The sequence below is a fragment of the Haemaphysalis longicornis genome, unplaced genomic scaffold (genome assembly GCF_048455015.1).
Source record: "Haemaphysalis longicornis isolate Haplotype H1 unplaced genomic scaffold, Haemaphysalis longicornis Haplotype H1 scaffold_1, whole genome shotgun sequence".
Classification (NCBI taxonomy): domain Eukaryota; kingdom Metazoa; phylum Arthropoda; class Arachnida; order Ixodida; family Ixodidae; genus Haemaphysalis; species Haemaphysalis longicornis.
Window position 1 is genome coordinate 418,830,850 of NW_027526203.1, and position 18,020 is coordinate 418,848,869.

The 18,020-nt window shown below is 50.4% G+C and overlaps 1 protein-coding gene across 10 annotated transcripts in view; it reads left to right on the plus strand.

Annotated features, from left to right (window-relative positions):
* Positions 1-18,020, plus strand: part of LOC144155616 (TOX high mobility group box family member 3-like) — a 483,094-nt gene that overhangs the window by 127,490 nt on the left and 337,584 nt on the right. The gene's annotated exons all lie outside the window — the stretch shown is intronic.

The following is an 18,020-nucleotide window of genomic DNA, read 5'->3' on the forward strand; positions in this document are numbered from 1 at the left end:
TTCTCCAGACAGTGTTTTTCTTTTTTTTTCACAGCGAAGCTGTCTAAGGCTAGTCTCCAGCAGATCGTCTCCGGTGACACACGGAGCGTAGACCAACGATTTTCAGCATACGAAAAAAAAAACAATAAAAGTTCTTGGGTCTCCATATGTTGATATAAGACAGCTTATATTGCCCCTGGAAAAAGCTCGTCTCGGCAATGCATTTTTGTTTAGATGTGAAGCCGACTTTTTCAGGGGATCGGTGTAAGCTTGGTGTTTGTAAGGGGGCTTTTCCAAATTGCATGTTGCGCAGTGGAGCATGGTCATCTACGGAGGAAGTATGGTTGCAGCCCCACTTAGTATCTCCTCTTACCTCCCACTGGAACCCAGAGAAATGGACCAACTCGGCATACTCCTGCGGAAGGCATACAAGCAAGCGCTGGGCCTCCCTCCTCACACCGCCGCAGGCAAGCTGGAAGCGCTAGGCGTGCACTAGAAGGTGCGGGAGATCATAGACGCCCACCTGATAATACCAATAGGGCGGCTCAAGCAAACTTCGACCGGCGGCACGCTGCTGAGGCAGCTAAGCTACCAGTTCGCGGACACCAACCACCCTCGACTAGAAACTGTGCCACAGGGCATCCGTACGCTCATCAGAGTTGCTCCGCTAACGCGCAACATGCACCCCAAGCATCACGCACAGCGCAGGCAAGCACGGGCATAATTCCTGCAACGTAAATACTGTAACCACCCGGCCGCAGCAGTAAGCGTCACCGACTGCTAAGGCGATGTCGTTAGCACCGCGACCATAGAAACCAGGAACATCGTCGAAGCCGAAGAAACGTTCATCGCACTGGCGATGACGTCTGCAACCACAAAGTAAAGTAGAGGACGCCAGAGCTGTATATGGTTCCAAGCGTAGTTATAAACACGTTGTTTCGGTACTTTTTTGTTATTTGCAAATGTAATGCTACTCTCTGCATTTTCTGTTTTCAGGCTTGAAATTTTGTACTGAAACCCGACTTTTAATTCGTATCCTTGAGGATATCTCTCGTAGGTGCACTTCTATTGGACTTGCAGCGGTGTACTTTGTCCTGTCCGTCTTTCTTTCTTTCTTTCTTTTCGCATCGCTGCTAGTCTTTCTACGTGTATCTGAGATACAAGCGAGTCAGTTTTAAGCAGAAAAAGAATGAGTTGGTTTATTCAAAGGTTGTATTTAAAAGTGTTAAGGGAAGGGGCAAAATGAACGAAATGTTAGACAGCATGTGACAAGTTCGAACATTGCATGTGTCCTGATGGGCTGTGATTATCCTGCCGAGTGGTCAGATAACTCCTTGCTTTTTGTTCGGTAATTTAATATATGTCATTATGGTCGCGGTTTTCTGCATTGATGCGTCGCCGATGTTTCCAAAATTCAGTTAGATGCAATTGTGCGTGAAACAAACCCTTGCCTCCTCTTTTTTGGGATTGTTTGTCAAGCTCAACATGACTTTAGTAACTAATGATCCGATTGAATATGGTACTGCAAATGTATGAAGAAGTGTGTTCTTTTCTTTCGATTCTACGACCGCAACGCACAACTTTTCTTGCCGCCATCTCACTTCGAATGTGTTTCCGCACCCGCATTCGCCACTGCCGCTGCCGTGCGTGTTCACATCAAACAAGTCGGCGCTGTAGTGTCATTCACATTTTCTTTTAACGGTTTGTAAATAACTTGTAACCTCTCTCTCTCTCTCTCTCTCTCTCTCTCTCTCTCTCTCTCTCTCTCTCTCTCTCTCTCTCTCTCTCTCTCTCTCTCGTTCCCGCGCCATCCAGTGCAACGCGGTGGCAGTGCCGCCTGCTGGTTTCGAAAAAAAGCAGAAATATTAATGGAATCACAACGCGTGCATAAACCGTCTGCTTTCGGTTCCATCCATCAATTGCCGTGTTTTCTTCGTGAGTGGTTTCTAATCCTATAGCTGTCAGCAACAGTGGCCGAACTTGCGTTCTAGACCTCTTTCAACGAACGGCTCGTCATCTCCGCTCGACTTTTCCCATTTTGTTGACGTGGCGTGTTGTTGTTGAGCACTGTTCTTTCGTTTTCTTCGCCGAGGCTGTCCCTTTTGACGACGATATTTTAGCGCCAGTGCTTTCTTGCTAGCAGCGCGCGATGTTACGGGTAGAGGAAGTGGCTGCACGATCACCAAGTTCCCTTAATCCCAGCCACGAAGTCGTTACTGCCGTAATCCCCAATCCTCCCACGATCCTGGCTCGAAAGGCCGCTAATGCCTCGCCAATCACCTTCATCGCTTCCTCGGTGCGTTAGCCAAAATGGGGATCAGCGTCAGTTTGGCCTGCCTTGTTTCCTCCCTTCTCGGCATTTCAATCCTCCGCCGAAACACCTAGATTGGTCATCTACTTTCCCGTGTTTACTTGCTTGTTCTTAACACCCTTCGAGCTTTTAGCGGGTGTACGTCCGTCTAACTTGAAAGCCTATTTCGTCTACGTACGCGTAGTTTGTTACTTTGTTGGTTTCTGTCGCTACCCCGGAGCTAACCTTAAATGCCAACCTCCGTGCAGCGAAAAAGTGGCGAACGATGCTCGGCGGTGCCTCGCAGCCTTAAACGTAACAAAGACTGTTGTTTGCCGGCGATCTGCCGGAGAAAAGCCTTCCTTCTCGCAACGAAAAACCGGCGAAGAAGTGGCGAACGACGCCGTAGGCATCGAAGAAGCTGTTCGCCGGGTATCTATCCGAGTTGGATACTGGGCGGCCGGACCACGGCCATACAATCATTCCCTTCCATTTTTGTGGACGTGAGGGGAAAAACAGCGCTACCCGTGAAAAAGAAGCGCGAAATGATCGTCTGGCGTTAGTCTGCTGGAAGGCCACGCCCCCAGAGCGGAGCGGAAGTATAAAGCCCTGATTGGCGGCAGCCATAGAGTTTCTTATAGTAGTGCGGACGCTGCCGCCCGGCTGGCGCATCAAACAGCGGCGACTGTGCTCATCCCACTGTCTAGGACAGATGCAGCTAGGGCCCTCCGCATACTTGTTCGGGAAACAGCAATCTCCCAATGGCATCCAGATGAATTCACATGTGCACGCATTGGTGCCCTTGACCCGCACCTGCAGCGTCCCCTTCCACTAAGCCTCCCGCGGTCTGACGCAACTCTTCTTTGCCGTCTCTGGCTGGGGGTGGCTTTCACAAATGCTTATTCATACACAATAGGAATGGCAGCAAGTGAGGAGTGCGAAACGTGTGGCACGCCGGAGACGATCCGGCACGTTTTATGCGAGTGCCCACGCTACTCGGCTGAAAGAAAAAAGCTGTCGTCAGCGCTGAGGAACCTAGACTCTCGGCGGCCATTTTCGGAGGAGAAGATTCTGCGCTACTGGCCCTCTCCGTCATCCGCTCAGAAGGCGACTAAGGAACTTTTACGCTTTCTACGGGCGACGAACTTATGGCGAATTCTATTGGGAGAGCAGGAGCACTCAAAAGCACTCTGAAGGTGCTCTCTCCTGAGCAGGCGTGTTTCAGTGGTCGAACAGGAGTAGGAGCACTGTCATTCAGTGGTAGAGCGAGATCACTTTCGCGGCTCCGAGAGCAGCAGGGAGCAGTCCGATCTGCTCCCGCTTGAAAAGCGGAGTTAGCAAAGTACGAAGGAAGTCACATGAGCTTTAAAGTCATATCCTCCCCATTCTTTTTGGCTGGGCGAGTGCGGCCCGGAGAGCGCGGTGGTATCCATCGTGCATTTGCAACTTTGCGGAATGGGCAGCGAGCCTTACGAGCATGCTAGTGCTTCCTACCGCCACACGTGCTTTGCCCGGCTTTGCTCACTCATGCTTTTCCGCAGAGATTGCTCGGATGCTTAAAGGCCGGAATACCTGGAGCGAACTTTCACGACGAAGTTCGCGCGGCGGGAAATCTCCCGCGGCAGGGTGCCGTATGTTCGTCGGGCTGAGCTACACGGAGCGACGACACGGCGCGCGCCGCTGCGACACGGGCCTCATATTGCAACTACTACAAGTAATGTAGCCGGATCGCCCTTATTTAACCTGATAAATGCTATCGTGCATGCTCATCTCGGCGATACAAGCCAAGACAGTTGGGTCGGGCCCCTTGTCGTTTTTTAAGTGCGAATGCACTTTATAAGCGACCCCAAACCTTCCACCGCCGGCGGCGGCGTCCGCAGTCCTCCTCTCCCTAGCAACGGCGTGGAGCGGAGAGGAGCGTCGGTAGCAACGGCGCGGTGACGTCACTTCACCACGTGACCGCGCTCGCTCCGCCTCCTCGCCGTGGCTGCGCGGGTGCGCGCCGCTCCCCGCACCGCTCCTCGCGCCGTGACGTCATGGTATGACGTCACAGCGCGCCTCCTCTCCCCAGCAGCTGCCGCGCGCCTCTCTCTCCACCGTGACGTCACACTCTCTCCTCTCCCCCTCGCTCGGCTGCAGCTGCCGTGCGCCGCTGCCCCTCTCCCCTTGCGCTCGCCTCCTCTCTCAGCCACCTGGCTCGGCGCGCTCGGCGCGGCGTACCCCCCTATATATGCAGCGATAAACTGCCAGACCTCCGTGGGTCGGCTCGCGCGCGCTCACGGGCGAATGCCAACGGATTTTAACTTTACTCCCCCTCATAGCATCACCCCGTGCATTCGCACTTAACCATGTTCACCCTCGGGGAAATGCTTGGGAGTTTTTTTTCCTCTCCCACCTGCTCTCCGGGTGCGTGCCGCATTCTAATGGCAGGTGCAGTGGCCCTGCTCCCGCGTGCTCCCAAGTGTTGTGTCCCCTACTCCTCACTGCACGACGCCACTGCTCCTGTTATTCGCCATTAAACACCAGACTATAGACTGAACGCCTCCAGCGTCTATCAGTGTCAGTGCTTCAGCGCTGGGCATATGTCTACTCCATCTTCTCTTCATTCTTTCTTTTCTCTTTTTTGCCTATTTTCCCTTTCCCACGCGCAGGATAGCAAACTAGGCTCTAGCCAGGTTAACTTTCGTGCCTTCCTTCTACACCCTTCCTTCCTTCATAGTAGAGAGGAAACTGCACCTGGGAATCCATGTCCTCGTGGAGGGTTATGGGAAGACCGCAGCTTCTGGCTTGGGCTTGTCATGACAATTGGACTCTTAAGCGTGAACCGCATGGAGCGTTTTTTCACGCGATTTGCGCGCGTCGGCGTTGCGCGTGCGTTTTTTCGACGCCCGCGTCGACGATTCCGCGCCCGCGGCAGCATCTGCCTTGGCTAGATTTTGACGCGCGTCGCGCGCAGCAGTGGGAGGAGCCTGGCGACTTGCGCCAATAGGGAGGCGCGCGCCTCATGGCGGCAGTTTCAAAGCACTCGAGACAGCCGGCTGGCTCCGCCGGGGATCTTTAGGCTTACCACCCCGGCAGATATTGCTTGGGCGCATTCAGTAGCGGCGCGGATGATGTTTTAAGCGTGAACCGCATGGAGCGTTTTCTGCTCGCGAAAACGCGCCCCGCACGCCACAGGCGCGCTGCCGCTGCCGCGGAGCCACCCGCACGCTGCGCGGGGCGCGGCAGGCGGCGGAAACATGGCGGCGGCTTCGGCCGCGAAGTGGCGTCGGGAGCTCGAGCGACCGCTTCTGAGCGCTCTCTAAAATGCCGCTCAAGACACGCACGAAGTTGCTTGAGCGGTAAAGGAGCTTATAATGTAGGTGAAAATGGTACTATAAAACATCATCCGCGTCGCTACTGAATGCGCCCAAGCAATATCTGCCGGGGTGGTAAGCCTAAAGATCCCCGGCGGAGCCAGCCGGCTGTCTCGAGTGCTTTGAAACCACCGCCATGAGGCGCGCGCCTCCCCATTGGCGCAAGTCGCCAGGCTCCTCCCACTGCTGTGCGCGACGCGCGTCAAAATCTAGCCAAGGCAGATGCTGCCGCGGGCGCGGAATCGTCGACGCGGGCGTCGAAAAAACGCACGCGCAACGCCGACGCGCGCAAATCGCGTGAAAAAACGCTCCATGCGGTTCACGCTTTATAGTACCATATTCACCCACATTATAAGCTCCTTTACCGCTAAAGCAACTTTGTGCGTGTCTTGAGCGGCATTTTAGAGAGCGCCCAGAAGCGGTCGCTCGAGCTCCCGACGCCACTTCGCGGCCGAAGCCGCCGCCATGTTTCCGCCGCCTGCCGCGCCGCGCGCAGCGTGCGGGTGTCTCCGCGGCAGCGGCAGCGCGCCTGTGCCGTGCGCGGCGCGTTTTCGCGAGCAGAAAACGCTCCATGCGGTTCACGCTTTAAGCGGCTTTTTGGATTTGCTTTCTTCACTATGCATTAACACGTCTACGAGCTACGAGGAAGCCGAAATCCTCCCTGTTCAGTAATATATGTCGTGAACCGTGGCAACTGCGTGTTTGGAGAAAGAGCAGGAAGTACCTGACTTTGGTCATGCCGGAGTCGAAGGAACGTATGACGGAGCGGGTATATGCCGCCGCGAAAGTTGTATAGCTGGCGAAAAAAAAAAGAAACCAAACGTACTTTGTCGAAGACCAGACACGACAGACACGGGCGTCTGCATCCGTCCTATATTGTCTTTGTCCACGAGTGTTTAACGCCACGTTTTCATTTTTCTACAAGAATGAACCAACTCGCTCAGCAACAAGTTTTGTTAAACTGTAGCTGACTGCCAGCGCACCGGTTCGCCACGACGTCGACGTTTTCATAGGCCCTTTCAAAAACATTTCCGAGCTCTTCAAACAACTAAAATTATTTGAAATAATGGTGAAATTAATAAAATGAGAGTTCTTAATAGGTTTCCACCAAAATATTAACACTAGTTGGTCTGCAGAATAGTAGTCACGACCGTTCTGGCAAAAATACGCTTTACTTCCTTTTTGCTTAGCTTTAAAACAGCCTGTTTTATTTTCCACTTACATAATAACACACCATTCTTTGCTTTTTTGTGGCACTGTGTTCGAATATACGGCGACTAAAACGTTTCAATCCAAGCCAATGATGAAACTATAGTGCCTAGAATATATTCTAAGCACTATAATGAAACTAAGGTGAGCGCATGGTATAATGGCGGCCCATGACGACACAGACGGCCTTGATTTCAGCCGCATAGACGCTAGCGCCAGATTCATCTCTAGTGTATATTGTAAGAAACTCTATAGCTGCAGCATGGCCTCCGAGATCACCCTGCGCGCGTTTTGCTCCGGCCATCCCAATCGCCGCTCGCCCAAGCCAATTTTTGTTAGCGGGCTGGTTCCGCCAGGCGGCAGTGCGCACCTATGCATCGAATACATCGTTCAGCCCGTTGGGCCGCTGTTTATGCGGCATTTCGCGGCATATCGACGCTGCACTTTTTCTGGCCTTGCAACGAGTATATTTGCGAGTTCATTTGCCGCATTTCTGCACAGCTCCTGCCGAAGATGCCGATACAGAACGCCTGTAATGGATGTGTCCTTCATTGGAACAGGCGAGAACTTGACTCTTTCGAGGCACATGCCTCCGCCCTTGCAAGGCGACCTCCCCGATCTTCAAGGTGCATAAAGGGACCCCACGACCGCTTCCTGGCGCTGTTCCGCGAAGCGGAAGTCAACGTATAACTGTAATATAGGGACCGGGCGGCCGTTGTATGGCACCACCGTCGCTTCAGCGAACAGCGCCGCCCGTGGCGAACCGCTCGTCAGTGGAATGCCGGTGGCGGTCAGCGCAGCTAGCGCAGCGTTGTTGTGCATGGCTTTCTGTCGTTCTGCTGCGGTGCGGCTTACAAAGCGTAGATAACCACAAGGAGTTCTCTCAGATCGGTAAATCTTGAGCGTGGAGGTGGCGTTTACGAGGAATGCCATCTGTGTGATTTATGCCGATATTAAGTAATTACAAATAGCAGACGACGCTCAATGCGCCAAGCTGGAAGTCAAGCTAGAAGTGCAAGTCCGTTCTTTCGTGCAAATCTTTCATGCCTGCATGCAGTTAGGCGCATCCAGGTGTATATTGCAGCTAAATGCTCCTACGAAGCCGGTGTGTGCAGCCGATGCAGGAATTCTGCTGCGCTGGCCTTCAGCAGTTGATGACGAAACGGCGTCGGGCACAAGCGAAAGACAAGGTTGGGGGGTGCATTCTAAGGTTTACCTCAAAACAAAAATTGTGATAGACGACGCTTCCGTAACTTCCTTAACTACGGCAGAAACGTGTTTAATTTCACAGAAATACACTTACTACAGTCATCGGGAATCGTTTATAGAATAAATACCGCATGATAGTAGTATGTTATTGCTTGTCGTGGAAAAGCATTGCTTTACAAGAATTGCAATGGTTAATGGTTTCTCGAAAAACAATTCCTGCGTGGCTGAAGGACGAGAGACAGGATAGTGCCGAAAACATGTCCCAACTGAATGCTGCGGTCGTTTTACAAGCTGCAACCTACGCTTGAAAAATCATGCGCTCCGTCTGACGATGATGATGGTTTACCGCAAAGCTTTCTCGTGTGGGTTTCCTCAGTTACCTTCTGGATTTAAACTTTGACTAGTTGAGCTTTGAATTTAGCACGCAGTTTGGTCTTTTGATCGCAGCATCTTTGAATTTGACCGTTTCCCTTTCGATTTCGCACGAAGTAAGCTTCGCCTTCAACCATCGTCGTCGTTAAACGGAGGGCTGGATGATTTTGCTGTTTAATTTTGCCCTTCCATGCACCCCTCTCCAAATCCTAACTGCTTCCAGCGTGTCGGAACTGCGTCTGTGCTGGAGGACTCGGGCTGATGCACCCCTACTTGAGGCAACTAGCCGCGCTATTTTGGTTTCTTCAGAAGGCATTGCACAATTTTTTTAGGCACTGGGGAAAGAATACTTAAGCATTAAAAAACGCAGGCTGACGTTAACACTTTACACTGCCACATTTTAAGTGCGAATGCACTTTATAAGCGACCCCAAACCTTCCACCGCCGGCGGCGGCGGCGGCGGCGGCGTCCGCAGTCCTCCTCTCCCTAGCAACGGCGTGGAGCGGAGAGGAGCGTCGGTAGCAACGGCGCGGTGACGTCACTTCACCACGTGACCGCGCTCGCTCCGCCTCCTCGCCGTGGCTGCGCGGGTGCGCGCCGCTCCCCGCACCGCTCCTCGCGCCGTGACGTCATGGTATGACGTCACAGCGCGCCTCCTCTCCCCAGCAGCTGCCGCGCGCCTCTCTCTCCACCGTGACGTCATACTCTCTCCTCTCCCCCTCGCTCGGCTGCAGCTGCCTAGCGCCGCTGTCCCTCTCCCCTTGCGCTCGCCTCCTCTCTCAGCCACCTGGCTCGGCGCGCTCGGCGCGGCGTACCCCCCTATATATGCAGCGATAAAATGCCAGACCTCCGTGGGTCGGCTCGCGCGCGCTCACGGGCGAATGCCAACGGATTTTAACTTTACTCCCCCTCATAGCATCACCCCGTGCATTCGCACTTAACCATGTTCACCCTCGGGGAAATGCTTGGGAGTTTTTTTAACTATCGGTGTCAGCCTTTATTCCACGCAGGTGGTCAACTGGGAAGGGTAGGGGGGACGGTTTGTAGCTTGGGCTGTTGAGTGGTTGAATAACTTTGGCTCTTTCTAAAATGACCACTTCAAATGTGGGAGTCCCGCTTCAGCTCTCAGGCTCCCATGCTGTCACTCAGGATAACCGAAGGAGCAAAGCTCACAGTTACAGAAAGAAAGTGTACACTGCCGCGACGTTTCCACGGCCACACGGTAATCGATCTCGTAAGTTCCCTTCTCTTCAAAGCGCACGTATGGACATATCCCAGCGTTAAGGATGGCGTGGAAACCGTAGTTACTGAAACCAGTGAAGATAACATAAAATGGTGCAAATGAATACTAATATTAATAGTTTTATTCCTACTAAGATCGCGCGGAACCAAGCGCCGAGCGCTGCAAAAAGCGCTCATGTCAATGCACCCAATTCCCAAACTTAGAAGCGTCAATTTAGTTTACGTAGCCGTTAGTGCATTTAAGAAGAAGAAGAAATGAATACTAATAATGGTAGTTTTAGTCGTGCTCGTAACGTACGGAGCTAGCGTGGATCGCTGCAAAAAGCGCTCGCATTATTGTAGTCCATACCCAACTTTAAAAGCGTACGTAGCCGTTATTGCATTTAAGAACCTACCAAATCTGTTATAGACTTCGTTTCACCCCACATATACGCTCACAACAACACCAAAACATTCAAAGCACCGAACCAAACATGCCAAAAACAACGGGAGGCTGCGTAGTCCAATGCACCGGATCATTCCACCAACGAGGGGAGCGCCCAGTGGTTGCGCCACCCGTCCAGCTGCCCGGTCCCTATACGTTATATGCTGAGGCATGCAATCGCATTTAGAAAAAGAGCAGCCTATCGTCGTTGGCTGATTCTAGAGCGAACGTACACGACCACCGAATGACCCACGTACGGCACCAAATGTGCAGCCTTGCATTTCTACAGAAATGCCAATTGGTGGAGTTGATATAATTGATCGCTACAAAGCTTAGATTAAGTTAATTAGTCGAACGTAATTTAGAAAAAACAAAAGTACAGAAAGTAGAAAAATAAGAAATATAGAAGTGATATTAACAAATTCAAAAATATAAACCTTATATAGCTCCTCCACAAAACAAATACAAAAATAAAGGAGCGGCGAAAATAATGACAAAAGCGGGAATTAAAAAATCGCGCCAAGAGACGAACCGTAATTGTCACGCCCTGCATTTGCACAGGAATGCATAATTGTTGGAGTGAACGGATTTGATTGTCTTAACAGCGCGAATAGGGGTCATTGATCGAACGTAATCTTAAAACAAAAAAAAATACAAAACCTTGAAAGAAATAATAAAAGTGAACTTACGAATTAAAAAATATGCATGTTTTGAATATCATATGCATTTATGAGTTGTCTAGAACTCATGAGTTCTAGACAACTCCTGGGCAAAGCGAAGGCAAGAATAAAAATTCCCGACAAAAATTAACTACGGAAACACGAATAAAAAAATCATAAAAACTGACCAAAGTGTAACGCCCTACATTTGCACAAAAATGTATAATTGATGGAGTTAACACGTTTAATTAATCGTTATAATAGCGTGAATGCAGGTCGTAGGGAACATTAAGAGAACCAAAAATTAAAAATAGAAAATAAATTATAGCAGCTATCTTACAAAAACACTTATACGCCTCCGCCAAAAAAGCAAGACTAAGATAAAAAAAAAGCGCTGAAAAGAACTACGGAAACACATATAAAAATATTGTGAAAAGGATCAACCGTGTAAACCCCTGCCCTTGCATAGAAGTGCATAATTTGCACGATAAGATGTTTAATGGATTCAAAATAGCGTGAATGGATATAATCAATTGAACAGAAGTTGTAAACAGAAAAGGAAAAAAATAACAAATAACCTTTATAAGTGATCTCCACAAATAAAAAAAAAGCGGTGTTAGCACATTTCGTTCAATTTATATTAAAAGCACTGAATACAAGCAAAAAGCATTCTCAATTGCAAATACAGACATATAAGTCCCACATCACGCGATAATTATGCAGCTTCATATGCTATGATGTATCGTGTAGTTTTTACAGACCATGATTAGCTTTTTTGAACTGCCACGCATATACGCTATATTAGTTCACAAAGCGCTAGCTTACTAAAACCTCGCAAATACTCACTGGCACTGCATTGCAGTGGACGGTGGGGTGTCTGAACGTAACACGGTTGGTTTGTGTCGGCCTTGCGTGCTTACGATTTTCTATTCCTGCCTTAAAAAGTCGCGACAAATACATACCAATCATAAACAATATAATCTTAAATTTTTTCGACAGATGCTTATGCAAGTCGCCACTCTTGTAGATAATGTTGGATGAGGACGTGCGGGGGTTCTCAGGGGCACCGCGTGTAAATAAGCATCGACAAATCTAAAAAACAAGGATGCGAAACCGCAGCAGAGAGTGCCAGAACCGACTGCGCTTTGGTTGGGTGATTGATGCTTAATCTTTGCACTTGCGTGCCTCATATCATTAAGTTAACCATAATAGAGTTATTGGTTAATTGTATCGGTCATTTTAAGGGTGGCTGCTCGAATGAATTTGACAGCAAGCTGCGAAAACGCGTGTTTCCTTGCTTGCGCCAAGCTGTAGCGGAATGTCTGATGCATAGGTGGCGAGCGCCGCGGTGCAGCTAAAGACGTACGCCCACTTGACGACGTGACGTACGCCCACGTACGGTTACGTACGCCCACTTTCTACTTACGCGGCCTCCGGCCGATTGGAACGGCTCGAGCAAAACGCGCGCGGGGTGATCTCGGAGGCCTCCCGCGAGAGTTGTCACCTGTTGAAGGACATCAACAGAAATATTGTCGCCGAAAATTTTGCCTCGTGGTAGCCAAACTGACTTTTTTCAAAAATCGCTTGCGATCCGCCAGCGCTTGCGCCGGCTGGGCAGTGCACAGCACGGCGCGGCTCGGGAGATGGCCTCGCATGCAATAGCTGCTACGCTACCATCGTATCTAAATCGACGTACGTGTGAAACATTTCTTCAAAACCATTATTTGGTTTTTTTGTATGCAACTACGCATTAGAGGGCACCTGTGGCGACATCCGTGGTCACAGGCAACTGCAGCGGCGGCTTCTTGCGCGCCGTGTCGCTTTCGTTCGCAGCCTCGGCTTCATTCTCCGGGATGCGGAGTGCTCGAGGGCAAGCAGATACGCCGCGTTCGCTCAGCGCGGAAGACTTCTTCTTGCTACTGGGAGCTATGTCGTGAACCCGCATACCGTCTGCAGCGCCGGTGTTTACAGAACCTTAGGTTACCCACATTAATGAGGGCGCTTCCTCTACTGCCTGTCTATTAGCAGTTTTTAGGGTATTGTGTGTGTCCATCAGGGACCGGGAGGGGTTGAGGTCGAAGTCCTTCAGCGGTCGGATTAAGGGTTCTTTTCGGGTTTCTGGTGGTCCTAGGAGACTCCCTAGTGTTCCTATAGGAATCCTGCGGGTGTTCCAACAGGGTCGTGTTGGAATTTTTGTTCGGGTTGTAGCTCGCTTGTACGTATAAAATAACCGGTGCAGCTTCCACTACTGGTGCAAGGCTGAAAAAACAGCAGTGCTGGCGGCCCCTCTCCCTTCGCCGGAGACCTGGCTGTTGCACCTCATATGGATTTCCGAACTTGCCGCTGAAAGTTTCCCATGGGTGGTACTATAGGCCCGGATCGTTTTGTCCGTAGGCTTTCACACCTCCCCCAAAGTGGACCGCGTTAGCGCGCGCTAGAGCCCGAGGCAATCGGCTTCGCCAACTCGGTGTCTGTAGCGCAAACTCGGTGTCTGTGATCCTCACTTCAGGCGCGAACGCACGTGAACTGCGGAGGCGAACAGCACGGGAGATCACGCCACGAACGCTGGGCAGAGCGTTCTAGGATGTCGAGATGGCCGTTGCTCGGCGATGCTCACGAGGTGCACGCTCACGTGCGCTCGGTATTTTTCCTTGTTTGTTTTTTTGGCGAGCTCCTCACGTGGCGCAAGCCCACGCGCCAGCCTGGATGACGCCGGGCGCTCCTCACTAGGCGCACGCTCACGTGCGCTCGGGCTGAGTTTTCCGGTAATGCTCGAAGTAGGAACTAAAAGCTTAAACAGCTCTGCTGTAAAACGGGTCCTTGGTTCTTAGCGAAAGCCAAAACGTCCGTACGGCTGCTATTGTTGAGAAGTAACTGTTGTTCCACGGCTTCGTTTAGTGCAGCTCTAAACCTATAGGGGTGTTCGCTGCCGTGGATTCGGCTTTCGCTGGTGGACTTATAACAACCGCTCTTAACCGTATACGAGAAACTCATTCCGAATGTGGAAAACTGTGTATGTCGTATTTAGTCGGATTAACCGATGTGCGTTTAAGGTGACGTACAGTTTTCTGAAACTATTATAACGCAAAATGAAACCGCAGAATTCGATTAAAATTGAACTTTCCTGCTGTCTCTAACATCACTGAAGAAGATAGATATTTATTGAATGGGAGGCTCCCCCGACCGACTGAGGAACCAGCATTCCTTAATAAAATGCGCCGGCTCGCTACGCATATTCAACAGCCATCGGCTGTCAAAGGGAAAGCTGCCCACGTTGGACAACGGGAAAACGGTGATATCAACATCTAATGGTGCTGCAGTGGCTATCTCTGAGCAGTGTGGTGGCTGGAAATAATATTTCCTTGATTGAGTTTTGTTTCATTGTATCCTACATATATTCCGGCCCATTTCTCAAAATAGAAACGATCCTTAGACCTGGACTACTACTGAGATGCACGGGCACTTTAGCTCACTACCGACAACAGCGCAGAAGGTTCCACCGCACCCTACCCACACCGACGCTACCACTCTGCGCCAATTATTGACGTCATATACCGCATGGCACAAAACTACACGCCATCCATCCCGTCCTATATCCCACGGCATGCAAATAATGCACCCAGCACAACACACTATACCGTATAGTGGGCGGGCGCTCACGAGGCTCTCCCCAACCCCACATCGAGCAGTGGGCGACCCGGTGTCAGGCCTCTCCGACCAGTACGACCTGCTACAAAGTGTAGCCGTGTAGCCAGTGAGGGTAGTCCGCCGGTATTAAGAAGATCCCCACGCACGCACAGAAGACTCTCCCCCACAATCGTCGTCTGATCGGAGAGTCACGCTACCACGACACGTGTCGTCAATCGCCGCAACAGAACATAGCCGCAGCCAGTCCGCGTAGCTGTTCCTCGACTCATACCCCTAAGTGTGCATAGTATTGTCGCGAAGCACTCGTTGCGTTTGCTTCTTCCATTTTGTAGGATACTTCTTCGGTTGCCAAGGCCCTGTTTTGTGAGAAATGCATGCGACGTGTGTTTGCGCGCCGACCGATCGGAACACGCGGCTATTACGGGGTGAGGAGACCGTCCTGGCCGAGCCTAGCCGGGGCTCGGGTTTCCGCGTTGTAGAAGGTTCCGCGCCCCCTGGGATGTTCGCTTCTGCAGGCTCCGAGCCCTCTGCCTAGCTCCAACGGCCGTTCTTGTCTTTCGAACTATTTACTTCATTGCTTGGTCTGAACTACTTTGTTTACGTCAATAATTCTCCAAGCGCGCGTTTTCCGGTTAAAACTTTGTGTCTGTGTGTGATTGGTCCTTTTCTCTTTGGCTGGAACACGGTTGATTGGTGTTAAGAAGCGTCTCCCGAATTGGCTCCAGAAAGTGTGTCCAGAATGCGCTTTTTTCCCACGGGTCCGGTTGAAGCAAATGTAAGGCCTCTCCGCCGGTAGCTACAGGCGGCCTGCACCAGGGATTCATTCGAGAAACGCTGCCGCCCATCGTCGGGCCCTTTAATTCGCTAGGAGACCACGATCCAGTCAGCTATGTTCCGTTGAATAGTCTTGCTCTCGTGCCTAGTTTTCCATTTCATGTAATAAGTGTATTGTTTCAAGTTCGTATGCGCTAAATGTCCCCAAAGTTATCAGTAAATTAAAACAGTTTATCTTAAAAACTTCTTCGACGTCTGGACTGCTTCACTGCCGATCACCGTGCTGCCGTAGCGATAGTTTTTGGCCAAAGTTCGTCGCTACAGTATGGTCCCTTAGCCATGACTCACTCGCAGGCATCGGCGCCCGGCGCTTTCCCGAGCAGCATTGCCGGGGGGGGGGGGGGGGGGGGGGACCAAGGAAGGCAGCACTGGGGATTTTTGGAAATTCCAGACCTATATATATATAGGACACGAAAAAAAAAATGGCCGCGTATCTGCTCCTTTCGTTGCAAATGTCGTAAAAAGACGATAGTCTTTGTAGACATTGGCCAAGGAAATGCCACCCTTTGCTTTCCCGCTCACCTCTCATGCTGTTCCTGTCCCGTCGCGCTCATCCCAAGATAAACACACTAAAGGTTTGCGCAAGGCGATTTGAATTTACCGCGTTCCCGTGCTACAGGCTGGGTTCCTCGATGCCAGCGCTGCAGTACGGCGGAGACGCTCGTGAATCGAGGCGGCCGACTACAAGGTTTATAGAACCGCGTTGCTGTTCTCCACATGCGTTCCACGCAGAACGTGGAACCTAGCTAGTGGGACCTTTCGTTGCTGTTGCTGCGTGATTTCTCATATGCCGTCAGGAGATGGCGCGCGCAATAGCAAGCGGTGGTTCTCTGCAGTAGATGTAGAATATCATTTGCTATCAAAAAACCAAGCACCCATGAATTGTTTTTAAATAAAAAAACACTGTAAATATCCCTTGTGTACTAATTTCCTGTCTTATATTTGCGTAATGCCTCGTTCTTGTTCAACAAAGTTGACAAGTATGAACATATAAACCGGGCGTAAACCGGGCTTAGACGTTTACATTTGGCTGTGAGTATATAAGACTATGCGCAATATATATTTTACTTTAGCCGGATGGCTGAATCGAGTCATAGACAAACAGACGGACAGACAGACAGACAGACATACAGACAGACCAAAATTTCTGGGTTTAAGTAGCCCAAGAAAGACTATCGTCTTTACAAATCTTAAACGCTTGGTTTTATACTTCCCTCCACACCTAATAATTCTGTAAAAGTATCACCTTGGTTTTACCGTTAAAGATTGCTCGTACAAACGTCTCCAAACTAATTTCAGTATATTTTTGAAATTTCGCTCCTAACGAGGTTAAGTTAGTAATATCTCGCTGAAAGACACCGGTGCTCGATCAGTAACAATTTATTCCTTCGTAGACAGTATGATGACGTCATCAGCCTTTTATCAGTTTAAGCTGTTGCGTTTCTGTAATGATGCAGTAAGTTGGGCAAGTTCGTTGCTAAGGGTTCAGGACTAGCGAATTAATAACTGGATGACGGAAAAAGAAGGGACGAGGCACACGCTAGACTGCAACTCGGTTTAGCCTGAAAGAAACCAGGAAACACGCGTATATATACACGCAAGAAGAAAACCCGAAGTTTTTCCTGCTTCTAAATCATTTTTTTTTCTTTTCGTGGCCTTCAAACCAAAGCCGAGAAGAGGTACGAAACGTGATTCCTCCGCTAAATTAAACTGAGCCTTTAATTACGTGTTCCTTTATTGTTTGTTTCTTACGTTGAGCCAATTAAGTAACCTGCACGCATGCTTCTAACGTGTATTTTCTTTTAAACGTACAGCGAAGCCTGGATACAAGGGCTAGGCATAAATAGTAGAAAACAGTGGGTTGTCAGACTGAGATCAGCCAATGTGTGATCCATATTAGTAACGTGTGCGTCTTACGTATATGGTATAGTGGGCGCTGCAATCCGCCCTGCCTGCGTAGGCGCCCTCAAGACGTCGTCGAAACTCGTCCACTAGTTTTCTGTGAAAGCTTAGGGGCATTGCTCTTTAAGTTTACGGGCTCCTTTTTACAGCCCTGGCCTGGGTTGCGCGCCGTGGGAGAACTGAAGACGTGGCCGTTTGCAGCTGCGTTCTGTTTGCTTCTGTGCTCCGTATCGAGATACCGTTTTTTTTCTTAAGATGACTTTCTTTTGTCGGCGGCCTAGTTTCATTTTCTCTGCCGGTGGATTCATGGCATGGCCGAAAAGCATTTGGGCGCAAAGTGCTCCAGTTCTGCATACTTTGCGCTTTTTTTCCTCCTGGGCCCCGACGAGAGGAAAACGCCGCGGCGTATACGCGGACACAAATACCCTGTAGCGGCGATGTGGCTACGGGAAACGACTCGGAACGACGGAGACTTCGCCGCTTCGTGTTTGCTGTCGGCTGCGTGGAATTAGCAGCGGCTTGAATGGGCCGAGTATTAATCTCGATTAAGGGAGTTCACGAACCCCTCTGACGGGCCGCAAACAAACCCGGAGGAAAAGCGCGGCGGAGCTAGTTAGCGGTGTATCTGGCCGGGGGGGATAAAAATAACGCGGCCTCGGCTCTTTTTGTGATTGGTTATGTTTTCCGCCTTCTTGGTTTCCGCGCTTTCGGTGTATCGGCGGTTTGGTTTCAATTTCCCGTCAGCTTGTTGCCTTTGGGGCTGGCTGTTTGCAGTGGCGGTGAAGAGTGCGGAGCTGGAGATTGCGTATTTCTCGTCCTTCCTAATCAACAGACGTTGAGCGCAAAAAAACGGAAGAAAAAAACACATACGGAGGACGAGGCATACAAGGACAACA